Below are 18,993 nucleotides of genomic sequence, written 5' to 3'. Positions count from 1 at the left end.
TTGCGACTTGATCTGCATAGCCGTTTCCCATGGACACAAAGGGGGTCATTCTGACCTTCGCGGTAAAAGGCCCTTACCGCCGGTCAGAAGATCGCCATAACACCGCCGCGGCCGCGGTTAACCGCCACGGTCATTCTGACCCACAAAGGCCAAACCTCCAAAATTCCGTCCTCCACTGCAGGCCGCCACATCAGCGGGCAGCGATAAACTGGAGATGACCAAACCTCCACCGTCACGCCAACAGAAATACGCCCATGCCATTACGACCCACGAATCCACATGGCGGTCATTCAAACGTGGTATTCCATTGGCGGTACATACCGCCGCGGTCAGAATACACACACATCACCAAAACACAGCCACATTGGACAATTTGAAATACACACACCTGATACACATACACACACCACTCCCACACAATCAACCAACTATAAAACACACACCCACATCACCCACAAACCCCTGCGACCAGAATTACTGAGAGAAGGAGAGAGAGACACAGCAGACAATTCAAAGCAAGACACACTGAGGCACACTACACCATCACTCACACCACATAGTAGCACAAAGCACCACTCACCAACATACTTATCATCACATACACCACCCCACACCAAACCCACACCACCCCATGGCACCCCAAAGGCACCCACGCTTTTCTGACCAAGAACTCCGGGTCATGGTGGAGGAAATCCTAAGAGTGGAACCCCAGCTCTTCGGCTCGCAGGTGCAGCACACCAGTATAGCTAGGAAGGCGGAGCTATGGCAGCGGATCGTGGACAGGGTCAACGCGGTGGGACAGCATCCCAGGATTAGGGAGGACATACGCAAAAGATGGAACGACCTACGGGGGAAGGTCCGATCGATGGTCTCCCGGCACAACATCGCGGTCCAGAAGACTGGCGGCGGACCCCCACCCGCCCCTCCCGAATTCACATCGTGGGAGCAAGACGTCTTGAACATCCTGCATCCTCAGGGCCTCGCAGGAGTAGCCGGAGGAATGGACTCTGGTAAGTCCAATCTCAACTACTATATCCCCCCCACCCCACCAGCATGCCAACCCACACCCCCACCCTCACCCCCAACCCCCCAGCACACATCCTCCCTGACAATGTCTCACCAGCACAACCCACCCATCCCAACACCAACTCCTGCATGCCAACACAAATCATGGGCACCCATCACCTAAGCATGACCACTGCACTAACCCCCCCCCCCCCCTAACTACCCTCACAACACCTCCCTCAAGGGAATGCCTGCACTGGGGGACAAGGGCACCCATAACACGCACGCTATTGCACACACAGAAACAATAACCAAACTCTCTTACCCCATGCAGGACCCGAACGACAACACACCAGCCAGGAGGGTCAAGAAGTGTCCATCCCACCCCCGGAACAGGCCCACACTGAGGATAGCAGCTCTGTCGACAGTGAACCTGATGACCAGCCCGGACCATTGGGGACCTCTGGGCAGTCGGTTCCCCTCACCCAGACACAGGCCACACCAGACCCGACCCCCTCTGCCAACACCAGCACAGCTCCCACCCAGCGGGCCCATGCCTCTGTCTCTAGGACAGCTCAATCAGCGGTGTGTCCGCCACTACAGGGCACCCAGGCTAACCCAACACCCCAACAACAACAGGGACCTGGGGGCAGTGGTAGCGGGCACTCCGGCCAGGGGACAGAGGCCGGGGGAAACCGGGCAGCTCGGAGGGCTGCTGTGCGACAGGGGGGGGAGGAGAGGCCCAGGGAACCCACTCTCCAAGAGGCCCTCACCACCATCATGGGGGCATACCACCACTCCCAAGAAACGATGGCGACGGTACTGGCCAGGTTCACTGAGATCCAGGCACAGCAGGAAGAACGCTACATGGGGTTCAGGGAGGAGCTGAGAATCATCGGGACCGCAATGGGGACCATCGTCCTGGCCCTCCACAGGATAGAGGACGCGTTGCGGGACCATGGTGCACCACACAGGGCCCCTGTCACTAGGCCGGACCAGGAACAGCCTACCACCTCCGCCGGCGCTAGTGGACAGGAGGTCCCAACACCTCGACAGCCCCCCAGAACCCCACCTCCTGCTGAAGAACAACCACCCCGTAAGAGGAGCCTGAGACCAAAAAAAAAGACAGAGTAGGATGTCAAGACCCCCGCCAGCAGGACATACCCCCTCAAGTCTTCCCACTGTCCCACATTGCCACCCTGTCCAACCATGAACTGCCTATGCTCCATCCTTCCACAGGCAAAAGAACAATGCACCTGTGAGACTGAGAACTGGACTCTGCCATGGATATTCCTCCACCCCCACCCATCACCCTTAGAATCACATGTACCGATATCTAGCACTGTAAATAAATCACATTTTGCACACAAATCTTTTTTGAGTCATGCTGTATTATTAACAAATGTATTACATATTACTGTTCAATTTCTGTTCTGTCAATTAGTCATGACAACATACCAATGTCAATACGCTGTATTTCATGTGCGAACCAAGCAGAAGTCAGGTACTGAGTCAGACAGCACTGAGAAGGGAAGGGAAAGGCAAAAATTAATGAAAAACATCTGTGGGGAACTACAGAAAGTACAGATGCAGGAGGCTATAAGCAATTGTGAAATGGCGTGGGTGATTCTTACCTGGGTGTTACTGGAAATACTGTTGTATCACTCTGTCCCTATTGTCTGTGTCGTCCTCAGAGTCTTCCTCCTCTTCACTCTCCACAGGCTCCACGGCTTCTACAACACCACCATCTGGACCATCCTCCTGCAGGAAAGGCACCTGGCATCGCAAAGCCAGGTTGTGGAGCATACAGCACCCCACGATGATATGGCACACCTTCTTTGGTGAGTACATTAGGAATCCACCTGTCATATGCAGGCACCTAAATCTGGCCTTCAGGAGCCCGAAGGTCCGCTCAATCACCCTCCTAGTACGCCCATGGGCCTCATTGTACCGTTCCTCTGCCCTGGTCCTGGGATTCCTCACTGGGGTCAATAGCCACGGCAGGTTGGGGTAACCAGAGTCACCTATTAGCCACACACGCTGTCTCTGTAGCTGTTCCATCACATAGGGAATGCTGCTATTTCGCATCACATACGCGTCATGCACTGACCCAGGGAACTTGGCATTGACATGGGAGATGTACTGGTCAGCCAAACAGACCACCTGGATATTCATTGAATGGTAATTCTTCCTGTTCCTGTACACCTGTTCATCGTCATTTGGGGGGACTAAAGCCACATGGGTTCCATCAATTGCACCAATGATGTTGGGGATGTGTCCAAGGGCATAGAAATCAGCTTTCACTGTAGGCAAATCACCCTCCTCTGGGAAAATGATGTAGCTCCGCATGAGTTTCATCAGGGCAGACAACACTCTGGATAAGATCTTGGAAAACATAGGCTGAGACATCCCAGATGACATGGCCACTGTTGTCTGGAATGAGCCAGTTGCAAAGAAATGGAGGACTGACAGAACCTGCACCAGAGGGGGAATTCCTGTGGGTTGGCGGATGGGGGACATCAGGGCTGGCTCCAGCTGGGCACACAGTTCATGGATGGAGGCACGGTCAAGTCGGTATCGTAGTATTATATTGCGTTCTTCCATTGTCGACAGGTCCACCAGCGGCCGGTACACGCGAGGATTCCTCCTTCTCATCGCTAGTCCCAGCGGACGGTGCCTAGGAAGGAGAATATGGAGTACAGAGTCAATCCACTCACAGGTACGTACAACACAGCTTGCACAGTACAGGTAAATGTATGGTTTGTATGTGTGCCATTGCAAGGCCTAGGCCTGTGTGACGCATTAGAAATTAAGCCATGTGGGCCCTTGAAATGGCCGATGCCTGACCTGTGAAATGGGACAATGGGATGTGAGGTCACTGCGCTGGCGGGGCGCACCGTGGCGGTAGGCGGTTGAAGACCGCTGTGCAAAGATGCATTGGTTAACATTGAAGCCTATGGGTTTCAGGAGCCAATGACGATGTGCGCCGGCGGTCGCGGGACGCACCGCCGCGGTACGCACCGCCGCGGGCGTGACCGCCATTTTCTATCAGCTCAATCATTCGAGACCTGATCATCCACAGGAGAGGACCTATACTGCAAGTGCTGCTGTGAACTCGGTCTGGAAGTGACAATGGCTGCTGCGACTGGGGAAAGGGCCCCCGCCTTCAGTTCAGAAGAGTTGGAGAAGCTTGTGGACGGGGTCCTCCCCCAGTATGCGCAACTCTACGGTCCTCCAGACCAACAGGTGAGTACACTCAGTGCACATTGAATGGGTTATGCCTGTGTGGAGGGGGGGGGGATGTAAGTTGGTGGGGTGTGGAGGGAATGGGGAGTGCAACGCACGACAGATGAGAGAATGGGAACCATGACAAGGTTGGGGAGGGGGGGCATGTACTCCAAACATGCAGATATCTGACGGTTTCTCTTTCCCACCCTGTACATGTCAAACAGGTGAGCGCCCACCAGAAGATCGATATTTGGCGTGCCATCGCCGAGGAAGTCCGGAACTTGGCGGTCCACAACAGACGGGGCACCCACTGCCGCAAGAGGTGGGAGGACATCCGCCGCGGAACGAGGAAGACCGGAGAAACACTGCTGGGGATGGCCTCCCGACCTAGGAGGGGTGCCAGTCGCACCATGACCCCCCTGATGTCCCGGATCCTGGCGGTGGCCTACCCTAATTTGGATGGGCGCTTGAGGACAGCACAGCAGACACAAGGGGGTGAGTATCCGCACATTCTCCCATCTGTATGCGCATTGGAGGCGTCTGGGGGGGGGAGGAGGGCTGTGGGTGACATTAGGCCCGGGCACTCTCTGTAGTGTAGTCCGCTCCCTTAGGCATGGCCCTGTGCCCCCGCCCCCCACCTCTGTAGGGCGCCAAGTGCAGCTACCCATGCTCCAGCATCACCCATGTGCGCGTGTGTTGTCCCTAGACCTGTTTGCCTAGTCAGAGGTACTGAGTAGTGTACCCCAAGTTCGCGACTTAGTGCACGAGGCACCTGTGTCTGTCCTCTCCGCAAAGGGTATTGCTAAGGCATGCACTCAACTTAGTTTAATTTCTCCCCCCACCCTAAATCTTTGTCTTCTTGTGTTTTAGCATCATCCGGCGGAGGAGATTTGGCGTCGGAGCAGGAGGGAGCTGCAGGTCACCAGGCCCCGGTGGGCACTGACACAGACACCGAGGGCACCAGTGATCCGGAGGGCGAGGGGAGCACCACAACGGGGGCCGGTGGAGACACTAGCGACACGGACACGTCCTCGTTTGGGAGCTCCCTGGCGGGGGCGGCACCATCTGTGCCCCGCAACAACAGGTACAGCCGCCACCCAGCGCACCAGCACCGCCCTCCCAGCAGCTCCTCAGTCTTCGCTCCGTGGCCGCTCGGCCAGGAAGGCGCGCGTCTCCTTCGCCCCAGGCACCTCAGCCCCTGCCTCTGTTACCCCTGCTGCCCTCAGTGCGGAGCTCATTGACCTGGTGAGGACGCTCATTGTTGGGCAGACTACCCTTCTGAATGCCATCCAGGGGGTGGAAAGGGAGGTGCATCGGAGCAATGCCTACCTGGAGGGCATTCATTCGGGTCACGCTGCCCATCAACGAGCGTTCACTGCTCTGGCCTCAGCACTGACGGCAGCCATTGTCCCTGTCTCCAGTCTCCCTCTTCTATCTGCCTCCACCCTTTCTCTGTCTCCTGTACCTCAACCTATCCCATCCACACCATCAGACCAGCCTGCACACACTTCAACACCCAAGGCCAGCTCATCCAAACATAAGCACCACAGAAAACACAAGCATTCACCCAAGCAACACACAGATGCAGACATATCAACAGTCACTACCACCTCTGTGTCCCCGTCCTCCTCGTCTCCCTCCTCCCTCCCTGTGACGTCTACACTGACACCTGCATGCACCCCAACATCAGCCAGTTATTCCACCACCAGCAAACCCTCCACTACAGTCCGCACACCTGCAGTCACCACCCCCACTGGCATTTACACGTCCCCTGTGTCCTCTCCCACTGTGTCTGTCACCCCCTCTTCCAAGACACATAAACGCAGGCAGACACCCAAACAACAGCCAACCACCTCACCACAGCCTACGTCCCAGTCACCTGCACCCAAGGACAGCACACCTGGCTCTCATACAACCACATCCTCTTCCTCCACTTCTCTCACCACTACTCCGACCCCTTACCTTGGTCCCAAGAAAAATTACCTCTCCAGTTTTGACCTCTTTCCCTCCCCCGACCCACCCCCTCCAACTGGGAAAAGTCCCAAGGGCACCTCAGCCACCACCAGCCCAACTACTACAATGCAAGTGGTGCATGGCATGTGGAGTCCACCCTTTGGCGGCAGTAACACTTCGGTGAGCAGCAAGGGGACAGCCAGCCCCCCCCAGGCAAGAGGACCCGGAAATTGAAGGGCCGCCGTGAGCGGACAGAGACGGCTGCCCCCAAGGAGGTGACTCCGGCCACTTCACCGGCCACAGCAGCCAGGGGAGGCAAGGGCCCGAGAGCCCCATCTAAGGAGCGGAAGGACAGCAGGGCGGAGAGGACAACCACCAGGAGCGTGGAGCAGGAGGGCCCCACAAGCCCCATCCCGGCTGCAAGGGACAACACCAAAGGGCCCAGGACTCACTCCCCGAAGGGGCCTGACACAGCACGGTCAGAGGGCGACTGAGCAGGGTGTCCAGGCCAGGTATGACTCCCTTGACATACTGCAAGAGCACAGCTGAAGAGGGCCCCGCCGTGAAGACAGGTACCGCTGAAGAGGGCCCCGCCGTGAAGACAGGTACCGCTGAAGAGGGCCCCGCCGTGCAGAAGAGCACCGCTGAAGAGGGCCCCGCCGTGAAGACAGGTACCGCTGAAGAGGGCCCCGCCGTGAAGACAGGTACCGCTGAAGAGGGCCCCGCCGTGCAGAAGAGCACCGCTGAAGAGGGCGCCGCCGTGCAGAAGAGCACCGCTGAAGAGGGCCCCGCCGTGCAGAAGAGCACCGCTGAAGAGGGCCCCGCCGTGCAGAAGAGCACCGCTGAAGAGGGCCCCGCCGTGCAGAAGAGCACCGCTGAAGAGGGCCCCGCCGTGAAGACAGGTACCGCTGAAGAGGGCCCCGCCGTGAAGACAGGTACCGCTGAAGAGGGCCCCGCCGTGAAGACAGGTACCGCTGAAGAGGGCCCCGCCGTGCAGAAGAGCACCGCTGAAGAGGGCCCCGCCGTGCAGAAGAGCACCGCTGAAGAGGGCCCCGCCGTGCAGAAGAGCACCGCTGAAGAGGGCCCCGCCGTGAAGACAGGTACCGCTGAAGAGGGCCCCGCCGTGAAGACAGGTACCGCTGAAGAGGGCCCCGCCGTGCAGAAGAGCACCGCTGAAGAGGGCCCCGCCGTGAAGACAGGTACCGCTGAAGAGGGCCCCGCCGTGAAGACAGGTACCGCTGAAGAGGGCCCCGCCGTGCAGAAGAGCACCGCTGAAGAGGGCCCCGCCGTGCAGAAGAGCACCGCTGAAGAGGGCCCCGCCGTGCAGAAGAGCACCGCTGAAGAGGGCCCCGCCGTGCAGAAGAGCACTGCTGAAGAGGGCCCGCCGTGCAGAAGAGCACCGCTGAAGAGGGCCCCGCCGTGCAGAAGAGCACCGGTGAACAGGGCCCGCCGTGCAGAAGAGCACCGCTGAAGAGGGCCCCGCCGTGCAGACAGGTACCGCTGAAGAGGGCCCCGCCGTGAAGACAGGTACCGCTGAAGAGGGCCCCGCCGTCTCAAGCACCGCTCCGCTGGGCCCTTCCTGTCAAGCACCGCTCCGCTGGGCCCTTCCTGTCAAGCACCGCTCCGCTGGGCCCTTCCTGTCAAGCACCGCTCCGCTGGGCCCCGCCGTCTCAAGCACCGCTCCGCTGGGCCCTTCCTGTCAAGCACCGCTCCGCTGGGCCCCGCCGTCTCAAGCACCGCTCCGCTGGGCCCTTCCTGTCAAGCACCGCTCCGCTGGGCCCTTCCTGTCAAGCACCGCTCCGCTGGGCCCCGCCGTCTCAAGCACCGCTCCGCTGGGCCCTTCCTGTCAAGCACCGCTCCGCTGGGCCCTTCCTGTCAAGCACCGCTGCGCTGGGTCCCGCTGTCTCAGGCACTGTTTATGGTTCACTGTGCCCACCATGCCTCCTCCTTGACCAGTGGACTCTGTAATCCACCTGAGAGACTGTGGCTTTGCACTCCCCAGGATGGTACAGTGGGCAACCCACCCACTGTAGAGACATTGAGAGACTGTGGCTTTGCACTCCCCAGGACGGTCCAGTGGGCAACCCACCCACTGCAGACACTTGAGAGACTGTGTTTTACACTCCCCAGGATGGTACAGTGGGCAACCCACCCACTGCAGAGACTTGAGAGACTGTGGCTTTGCACTCCCCAGGATGGTACAGTGGGCATGGTGGCTCCTCGTGGATCTGGCGTCGTGGACTCATGTGGCTGTGGTGGCCCCCCCTTCCCTTCCCCCTGAGGTGCCTGTAGTTTTGACATCGGATGCCCCTGCAGTGTTCTCTCCAAAGGACTCAGGTCTCGTGTGTGGGCTTTGCCCTTGTTTCGCAGAACCTTGGTCCACGGACATGTTAGATTCGTAGGATGTGCAGGACTTGTTACTTCAGTGATACACTGATGTGTATATATTTTTGTTTTTTGTAAATATTTTTCACGGTTGCTCAATTATTTCCAGGTGCTTTTTTTGAACATGAAAATTTATTCCAAATTTGGTTGTGTCATTGTATTTTTTAAGGGTGTTTGTGTGGTGTCACTGTGACTTCCTGCTCTGCATTGGTGTGTACATATTGGGGGGGTGGGGGGGTCGGTTATGTATATGCCCGTAACCTTTCTTCCTCCCCCCTCCCGTGTGTCGTAGGTGCAGTACTCACCGTTGACGTCTGCGCCGGAGTTCGTACTCGTGGTAGATGAGCAGGTAGACGAGAGCAGGTATGATGTTCAATTCGGGTTCCATGCTGTCCGGATTCCGCGTGGAGTGTCTCGAGGTGAGCGTTTTCCATTGGAAATGTCTGTTTCCGCCGTGTTTTTATCGGCGGTGCTCCCGCCCCGGAAAAGGTGGCGGATTGGTGGGTCGTGATAGGGTGGGCGGTACATTGTCTGCCGCCTGGCTGTTGGCGGTGACCGCCGCGCTGTTTGTTTGTTCCGCCGTGGCGGTCGGAGTGTTAATGCGGCGGGCTGTGTTGGCGGTTCCCGCCAGGGACAGAATTGCATTTTTTTGACCGCCGGCCTGTTGGCAGGTTGGCCGCCGCTTTATCACCGACCGCCAGGGTCAGAATGACCCCCAAAGTCTTGTGACTTAACATGAGCATTGCATTTCACCACGGCAATTTCAAGAGGTAACTGAATTGCATGTAACAAATTCTTAATTTGTTCACCATTTTTCACAGGAGAACCAGAAGAGGTCATGAAACCTATCTGCGACCACAATTGGCCAAAATCATGTACAATTCCAAGTCCGTATCTGCTATCAGTATATACAGTGACTCTTAGATTTTCAGCTGCGTGGCATGCCTTAGTAAGGGCAATTAGCTCTGCCACTTGTGCGGAATACACTTTCTCGAGCCAGTAAGCTTCAATGATACCAGCTATGGTACATACAGCGTAACCGGCTCTCAGCATTCCGACTGAGTCTCTCAAACAGGATCCATCAACAAACATAATGCAGTCATTTTCTTTTAACTGGGTATCTTGAATATCAGGTCGTGGCTTGGTACATAGTTCTGTTACCTCAAGACAATCGTGCTCAACTTCCTCTTCATTATTAACTTCAGTATTCTCAGCAGGAAGTAGAGTTGCCGGGTTCAACACAGTACATCGTTTCAGTGAAACATTAGGTGACCCCAGTATAATTGTCTCATATTTGGTAAGACGAGCATTTGTCATGTGCTGAGTTTTGGTTCGAGTCAACAAAATTTCAACTGAATGCGGAAACATTACTGTTAGGAGGTATCCCATTACTATGCCTTCACACTGCGTGAGGCTCTGACCAACTGTTGCAACTGCGCACAAACAACCCGTTAAGGCTGCTGCAACGGGGTCCAAGGTAGCTGAAAAATATGCTACAGGGTGATTTGCACCTCCATGGACATGTGTCAAGACAGACAAAGAACAAGCATCACGTTCATGACAAAACAGTAGAAAAGGATTCGTGTAATCAGGCATACCCAACGCTGGTGCCCTGCACATGCACTCTCTCAATTCCATGAATGCCTCAAGTTCTTCCTTCGATAAAGCTATGGTATATGGTTCATCCTTCATCTCTTTGCCTGTCAGCTTTATCAATGGTTTTGAGATAATCGAGAAGTTGGGTATCCACTGGCGGCAGTAGCCCACCATTCACAAAAACATCCTGACATCTCTCTTCGTTGTTGGGGGGTTCATTTGCAAAATGGCTATTATTCTTTCTTTCAACATTCTCCTAGACCCTCTTTCAATTAAATGTCCTAAGTACTTCACTTCTTTGTGGCAGTACTGCAGCTTCTTGGGTGACACTTTGGTGGTCATTACAACCCTGGCGGACAGTGTTAAAGCGGCAGTAAGATCGCCAACAGGCCGGCGGTACATTTTTTGCAATTATGACCGTGGCGGGAACCGCCAACAAAGACAGCCACTTTAACACTCCGACCGTCACGGCGGTACAAACAAACAGCGCAGCGGTCACCGCCAACAGACAGGCGGAGGACAAAGTACCGCCCACAGTATCACAACCTACCAATCCGCCACCTTTGCCGGGGCGGATTCACCGCAGATAAAAACACAGCTGAAACAGCCATTTCAAAGGGAAAACGCTCACCTCTACACACTCCAAGAGGAAGGAGGGCACCATAAAGCCGGAACTTCATATTCTTCCAGCGCTAGTCTTCCTGCTCTTCTACGAGGAGCATTAACGGCGGCGGCGAAGACCACAGTGAGTACTGCACCTACGACATAGGGTTGGGGGGAGGCAAAAAACAGGGACACACACTCAACACCCCAACCCCCACCCCGACCCTCACCCACTACAACACACACACCAATGCTTATCTATACATTACAGTAACACCCCCCAACCCCCCGGAAGAATGCAAAGACAAAAGGAAATGAGTGGAACCATTGTAATATATCAAAATACAGTAAGCAAATATATACATATATATACACAATAAACAAAATATACTCCACGATTATTAGTGCAGGTATTGCACCATTCATAGTCCGTGGACCACTGGGCCCAAAATGCATGGGCGAGTCCCACACAAGATACCCGATCCAAACGGAGAGAACACTGCAGGGGCATCAGATAGAAATACAACAGGCACCTCAGGGGGAAGGGAACGGGGGGCACCTCAGCCGGATTGATGTATCCTGGGAAGTGCAAAGCCACAGTCTCTCAAGTCTCTTCAGTGGGTGGGTTGCCCACTGTACCACCCTGGGGAGTGCAAAGCCACAGTCTCACAAGTCTCTACAGTGGGTGGCTTGCCCACTGTTCCATCCTGGGGAGTGCAAAGCCACAGTCTCTCAAGTCTCTACAGTGGGTGGTTTGCCCACTGTACCATCCTGGGGAGTGCAAAGCCACAGTCTCGCAAGTCTCTACAGTAGGTGGTTTGCCCACTGTACCCTCCTGGGGAGTGCAAAGCCACAGTCTCTCAAGTCTCTACAGTGGGTGGGTTACCCACTGTACCATCCTGGGGAGTGCAAAGCCACAGTCTCTCAAGTCTCTACAGTAGGTGGTTTACCCACTGCTTTACCCTGGGGAGTGCAAAGCCACAGTCTCTCAAGTCTCTACAGTGGGTGGTTTGCCCACTGTTCCATCCTCGGGAGTGCAAAGCCACAGTCTCTCAAGTCTCTACAGTGGGTGGTTTGTCCACTGTTCCATCCTGGGGAGTGCAAAGCCACAGTCTCTCAAGTCTCTACAGTGGGTGGCTTGCCCACTGTTCCATCCTGGGGAGTGCAAAGCCACAGTCTCTCAAGTGGATGCAGGTCTCCACTGGTTCTGGAGGGGGTCTGGTGCCCAGAGTGCTTCATCCTGTGCAGGACAGACGGAGTGGATGCAGGTCTCCACTGGTTCTGGAGGGGGACTGGTGCCTAGAGTGCTTCATCCTGCCAAGGACAGACGTAGTGGATGCAGGTCTCCACTGGTTCTGGAGGGGGAATGGTGCCCAGAGTGCTTCATCCTGCCAAGGACAGACGGAGTGGATGCAGGTCTCCATTGGTTCTGGATGGGGACTGGTTCCTAGAGTGCAGCACTCACCCTGTGACGGTCCCAGTTGCGTCACTGCCCCTGCCGCAAATGGGCTAGCCGTGCTTTCCATGGCGGTCTTTGCCCTGTTCAGCGGTACTTGGCATGCTCAGCGGTGCTTGAGTTGCCAGTGTCTTACCTGTTCAGCGGTTGCTTCCATGGCGGTCTTTGCCCTGTTCAGAGGTCCTTGCCATGACGGTCTTTGCCCTGTTCAGCGATCCTTGGCCTGTTCAGCGGTGCTTGAGTTGCCAGTGTCTGACCTGTTCAGCGGTTGCTTCCATGGCGGTCTTTGCCCTGTTCAGCGATCCTTGGCCTGTTCAGCGGTGCTTGAGTTGCCAGTGTCTGACCTGTTCAGCGGTTGCTTCCATGGCGGTCTTTGCCCTGTTCAGTGGTCCTTGCCATGGCGGTCTTTGCCCTGTTCAGCGGTCCTTGGCCTGTTCAGCGGTGCTTGAGTTGCCAGTGTCTGACCTGTTCAGCGGTGCTTTCCATGGCGGTCTTTGCGCTGTTCAGCGGTCCTTGGCCTGTTCAGCGGTGCTTGAGTTGCCAGTTTCTGACCTGTTGAGCGGTCCTTGCCATAGCGGTCTATGCCCTGTTCAGTGGTCCTTGGCCTGTTCAGCGGTGCTTGAGTTGCCAGTGTCTGACCTGTTCAGCAGTTGCTTCCTTGGCAGTCTTTGCCCTGTTCAGCGGTCCTTGCCATGGCGGTCTTTGCCCTGTTCAGCGGTCCTTGCCATGACGGCCTTTGCCCTGTTCAGCGGTCCTTGGCCTGTTCAACATGCTTGAGTTGCCAGTGTCTGACCTGTTCAGCAGTGCTTTCCATGGCGGTCTTTGCCCTGTTCAGCGGTGCTTGAGTTGCCAATGTCTGACCTGTTCAGCGGTCCTTGCCAAGGCGGTCCTTCATGGCCCAGCAGGGCTGTGGCTGGCGGTCCTTCATGGGTCAGCTGGGCTGTGGCTTGCGGGGCCCTCCTGGCCAGCTAGGCTGTGGCTGGCGGTGGCCTCCTGGGCAGTGACTCTGGCGGTGGCCTCCTGGGCAGTGACGATGGGGCTGGCGGTGGCCTCCTGGGCAGTGACGATGGGGCTGGCGGTGGCCTCCTGGGCAGTGATGATGGGGCTGGCGGTGGCCTCCTGGACAGTGACTCTGGCGGTGGCCTCCTGGGCAGTGACGATGGGGCTGGCGGTGGCCTCCTGGGCAGTGACTCTGGCAATGGCCTCCCGGGCAGTGACGATGGGGCTGGCGGTGGCCTCCTGGGCAGTGACTCTGGCGGTGGCCTCCTGGGCAGTGACGATGGGGCTGACAGTGGCCTCCTGGGCAGTGACGATGGGGCTGGCGGTGGCCTCCTGGGCAATGACGATGGGGCTAGCGGTGGCCTCCTGGGCAGTGACTCTGGCGGTGGCCTCCTGGGCAGTGACTCTGGCGGTGGCTTCCTGGGCAGTGATGATGGGGCTGGCGGTGGCCTCCTGGGCAGTGACTCTGGTGGTGGCCTCCTGGGCAGTGACAATGGGGCTGGCGGAGGCCTCCTGGGCAGCGGGGATGATGTCGGTCTTCTCCGCTGTGCTGCTCCTCACAGATTTCTTCTGCCCCTTCCCCACCTTGGGAGGAGTCACAGCTGAGTCGACACTCCCCCCGGGACCCCTGTGAGCGGCTTGGCTGGCTGGAGTCTTCCCCCTCTCCCGCCGGGCAGTGTCCAACTTCTGGTGCTTCACAGGAGGGGGACTGGCTGTGCTGTGGCTCTGTGCCACACTGGCTGGCCTGGTGGCCGGTGCACTCCACATACCTGTAACAACAGGCACCACTGGTCCTGGAGATTTTTTGGCTGAGGTGCTAGTACGGGACCTATGAGTTGGACGGGGGAGGGTGGTGGGAAATAGGTTAAGGGTGGACAGGAAAAGTTTTTTGGAGACACTGGTACGGGTAGCTGGAGGGGGTTTGGGAGTGGAGGAAGAGGTGGTGGTTGTAGGAGGTGTACGTTTGGTGACTTTGGGTGAAGGTGCATGCGCCGGAGGCTGTTGTGAGGTGGATGGCTGTTGGGTGGGTGTGTGCCTGCGTTTGTGTATCTTCGGAGGGGGCGTCACAGACACACTGGGAGAGGACACAGGGGACGTGTAAATGGTAGTGGGGGTGGTGATTGCACGTGAGCATGGTGTGGTTGTGGGTGTGCTTGTGAGGGACGTAGTGGCCTTTAGTGGTAGTGCATGCAGGTGTGAGTGTAGACAAGACTGGGAGGGAGGAGGGAGACGACGAGGAGGGGGAAACAGTGGAGGCAGTGGATGTTGGTGTGTCGGTATGTGTGTGATGCTTGCGTGAGTGCCTGTGGGATGTGTGGTGCTTATGTTTGCCTGAGCTTCCCTTGTGTGTTGAGATGTGTGCAGGCTGGTCTGATGGTGTGCTTGGGATAGGCAGAGGTACAGGGGATTGGGTCTGGGTGGAGGAAGTTGGAGGGGGGAGGCTAGACACAGAGGCAATGGCAGCCATCAGTGCTGAGGCCAGAGTCTGAACGGTTCGATGAAGGGCAGCCTGACCAGAATGAATGCCCTCCAGGAATGCATTTGTGTGTTGCAACTCCCTTTCTACACCCTGGATGGCATTCAAAATGGTAGACTGCCCAACAGTGAGGGACCTGAGTAGGTCAATGGCCTCCTCACTGAGGGCAGCAGAGGTGACTGGGGCAGGGGCTGAGGTGCCTGGGGCGAAGGTGATGCCCACCCTCCTGGGTGAGCGGGCACGGGGCACACGCTGAGGGGCTGCTGGGAGGGCGGTGCTGGTTAAGGGGGGTGGCGGCTGTACCTGTAGAAGTGGGGGGCACAGATGTTGCCGCCACCACAAGGGAGCTCCCATCGGAGGATGAGTCCGTGTCGCTGGTTGCAGATCCTGTGACCGCCGTGGTGCTCCCCTCGCCCTCCATCCCACTGGTGTATTCTGCGTCCGTAGTGTGGCCCTCCATGGCCATGTGGGATGCAGCTCCCTCGTGCTCCGGTGCCACTGTACCTCTGCCTGATGATGCTAATGCACACAAGAACAGGGAGACCACAAAAGGGGAGGGGCGACAGAAGAAAGACAGGTTGAGTGCATGGCTTATCACTACCGTTGGTGGACAATACAGACATAGCAGCCCCCTGCACTACGTCGCACTGTTGGGCTCTACAGATGCAATTCCTGGGAAATGGCCTACATGGCTATGGACGACATCTGCACACATAGATGACACAGGGGCATGAATACCTGTACTTGGCACTCTACAGAGGTGGGGTGCCACATGGACTGCCTTACGGAGGGGACTTGCCTACGGAACTCGCCCTGGCCTAGGGAAACCCACAGCCCTCCTCCCCCACCCAGAAACCTTCACTGGGCGCAAAGTCCGCTGAATGAGAGCGTACTCACCCCCTTGTGTCTGCTGTGATGCCCTCAAGCGCCCATACAACTCAGGGTAGGCCACCGCCAGGATCCTGAACATCAGGGAGGTCATGGTTCGACGGGCACCCCTCCCACGTTGGGAGGCCATCCCCAGCTGAGCCTCCGCCGTCTTCTTGCTACAGCGGCGAATGTCCTCCCATCTTTTACGGCAGTGGGTGCTCCCTCTGTGGTGGACCCCCAGGGTCTGGACGTCCTTGGCAATGGCACGCCAAATATCCTTCTTCTGGTGGGCGCTGACCTACATGTCATGTACAGGGGAAGAAGAGAAGTCATTACCAACTGCACCGTCAAAGTGAGTGGCCCACATCCCTACCCTTGCCATGTGGCACATGCATTCACAGTCCTTCATGCACGCAGAACTGTGCCCCCTTCCTTCTTACAACCAGCCCTCTCCACACAGGCATAGCCCATACAACATGCTCCCTGTGTACTTACCTGTTGGTCTGGAGGACCGTAGAGTAGCGTGTACTGGGGGAGGACCCCGTCCACGAGTTTCTCCAAGTCCTCCGATGTGAAAGCAGGGGCCCTTTCCCCAGACGCACGAGCCATTGTCTCTTCCAGACCGAGGTCACAGCAGCACTTGCAGTGTAGGTCCTCTCCTGTCGAAGATCAGGTATCGAGTGATTCAACAGATAGAAAATGGCGGTCACATCCACGGCGGTGCGTACCATCCCTGACGGCATACATCGTCATTGGCTCCTGGGACCCATAGGGTCCAATGTTAACCAATGCAGCATTGCGCCGCGGTCTTCGACCACCTACTGCGACGGTGTACAACGCCAGCGCAGTTACCTCACTTCCCATTGTCCCAGTTTAGAGGTCAGGCAGCCGCCATTTCAGGGGCCCACATGGCCTAATTACCAACTGCGTCACACATACCTAGGCCTTGTCTCACAACACAAATACAGGCCACATTTTGTGTATGAATGGTGTTCTGTGTAGACTGTGGGTACATACCTCTGAGTTGTTTGACTCTGTGGTCGCTGTTGTCCTTCATAGGCGCCGTCCGCTGGGACATGTGAGGAGATGGCGGCATCCTCCGGTGTACCGACCACTGGTGGACCTGTCGATAATGGAGGAAAGAAGTTTGATCATCACCTATAGTTTTGACCGTGCCACAATCCAGGAACTGTGTACACAGTTGGAGCCTGACCTGATGTCATCAATCCGCCATCCCACAGGAATCCCCCCTCAAGTGCAGGTGCTATCAGTGCTCCATTTCCTTGCAAGTGGGTCATTTCAAACAACAGTGGCCATGGCATCAGGGATGTCCCAGCCTATGTTTTCCAACGTGTTGTCCAGAGTGTTGTCTGCCCTGCTGAAACACATGCGGAGCTGTATCGTTTTCCCTCAGGTGGAGGACTTGCCTACAGTGAAAGGTGACTTCTATGCCATGGGACATATCCCCAACATCATAGGTGCCATTGATGGGACCCATGTACCTTTGGTCCCCCCCCCACAGGAGTGAACAGGTGTACAGTAACATGGAAGAGTTATCATTCCATGAATGTACAGATGGTATGTTTGGCAGACCAGTACATCTCCCAGGTAAATGCTATGTTCCCTGGCTCTGTGCATGATGCCTACATCCTGCTGAATAGCAGCATCTCTTATGTGATGGTTCAACTCCAGAGGCACCGGGTGTGGCTATTAGGTGAACCTGTCATGGCTACTGACCCCAGTGAGGAATCCCAGGCCCAGGGCAGAGGAACGCTACAATGAGGCCCATGGGTGGACTAGGAGGGTGATCGAAAACACCTTCAGCCTCCTGAAGGCCAGGTTCAGGTGCCTCCATATGACAGGTGGATCCCTATTCTACTCACCAAAGAAGGTGTGCCAGATCATCGTGGCCTGCTGTATGCTTCACAACTTGGCTTTGCGACGACAGGTGCCTTTTCTGCAGGAGGATGGTCCAGATGAAGGTGTTGTGGCAGCTGTGGAGCCTGTGGACAGTGATGAGGAGGAAGCAGAGGAAGAAGACATTGACAACAGGGACTCAGTCATCCAGCAATATTTCCAGTTACACACAGGTGAGAAAATATTCCTGCCTACGACAAGTACTTTAACACTTCTACCTCTATCATGTCTGTCGATTTCACCCAGTGTATGGTCACTGAGTTGTCATTTTCCCTTACGGTTTCACAGGTGTGGTTTCCAACGTGTGTCATCTGCTTAGATTCCTCATGGACTTGAGATGTGTGACATAGGTATGTTGACATTACATTTGAAAAAGCATTTTGTCACTGTAATTGTTAATACACAATTTCAAAATCACAGACTGGCTCCAGATTGTTTTGTGCTTCAAGGGTGTTTATTGAAGTGCTCAATATTGGAGGGGGTTGTAAAATGGTGAGGGGGGATGGTGGAGGAATGTCCATGGCAGAGTCCAGTCTATTAGTCTCACAGGTGCATTGCCCATATGGGCATAGGAAGTGGAGCTGGGGCAGTTCCAATATAGACAGGGTTACAAAGTGGGACAGTAGGATGACAATCAGGGTGGTCACATTTCTTGGCGGGGGTCTTGGCATCGTGCTCTGTCTTGTTCCTGGATCTCAGGGACCACTTGCGGGGTGGTTCTCCGTCTGCAGGGGGTGGGGTGCTGGTGTGGTGGTCCTGTGGCAGTGCCTCCTGTCCACTAGCGCCAGCGGAGGTGGTGGGCAGTTGATCGTCCATGCTAGTGTCAGGGGCCCCTTGGAGTGCCATAGTGTCCCTCCTGGTGTTAAGTATTTCCTTCAGCACCCCTACGATGGTGCCCAGGGCGGAGCTGATGGTTCTGAGTTTCTCCCTGAAGCCCAAATACTGTTCCTTCTGCATGCGCTGGGTCTCCTGAAACTTGTCCAGGACCGTTGCCATCGTCTCCTGGGAGTGGTGGTAGGCTCCCATGATGGAGGAGAGGGCCTCATGGATAGTGGGTTCCCTTAGCCTGTCCAACCCCTGTTGCACGGCAGCCCTCCCAATTCCCCTGTGTTCCTGGGCCTCCGTCCCCTGGACCGTGTGCCCACTGCCACTGCCCCCAGGTCCCTGTTGTTGTTGGGGTGGTGGGTTATCCTGGGTTCCCTGTAGTGGTGGACACACAGCTGATTGACGTGTCCTGGGGACGGAGGTATGGGCCCGCTGGGTGGGTGCTGTGCTGGTGTTACCAGAGGGTGGAAGGTCTGTTGTGGGCTGTGCCTGTGTGAGGGGAACCAACTGTCCCGAGGCCCACGATGGTCCAGGCTGGTCATCTGGATCCAGTTGGACAGAGCTGCTGTCATCACTGTGGGCCTCTTCTGTGGGTGGGGTGGAGATGTCTGGACCCTCCTGTCTGGTGACGTTGGATAGGGGTCCTGCAGGGGTGTAAAAACATGATTATTGCATCTGA

The sequence above is a fragment of the Pleurodeles waltl genome, chromosome 2_2 (assembly GCF_031143425.1).
Source record: "Pleurodeles waltl isolate 20211129_DDA chromosome 2_2, aPleWal1.hap1.20221129, whole genome shotgun sequence".
In the NCBI taxonomy this organism is placed as follows: Eukaryota; Metazoa; Chordata; class Amphibia; order Caudata; family Salamandridae; genus Pleurodeles; species Pleurodeles waltl.
This window is presented reverse-complemented; position numbering follows the sequence as displayed.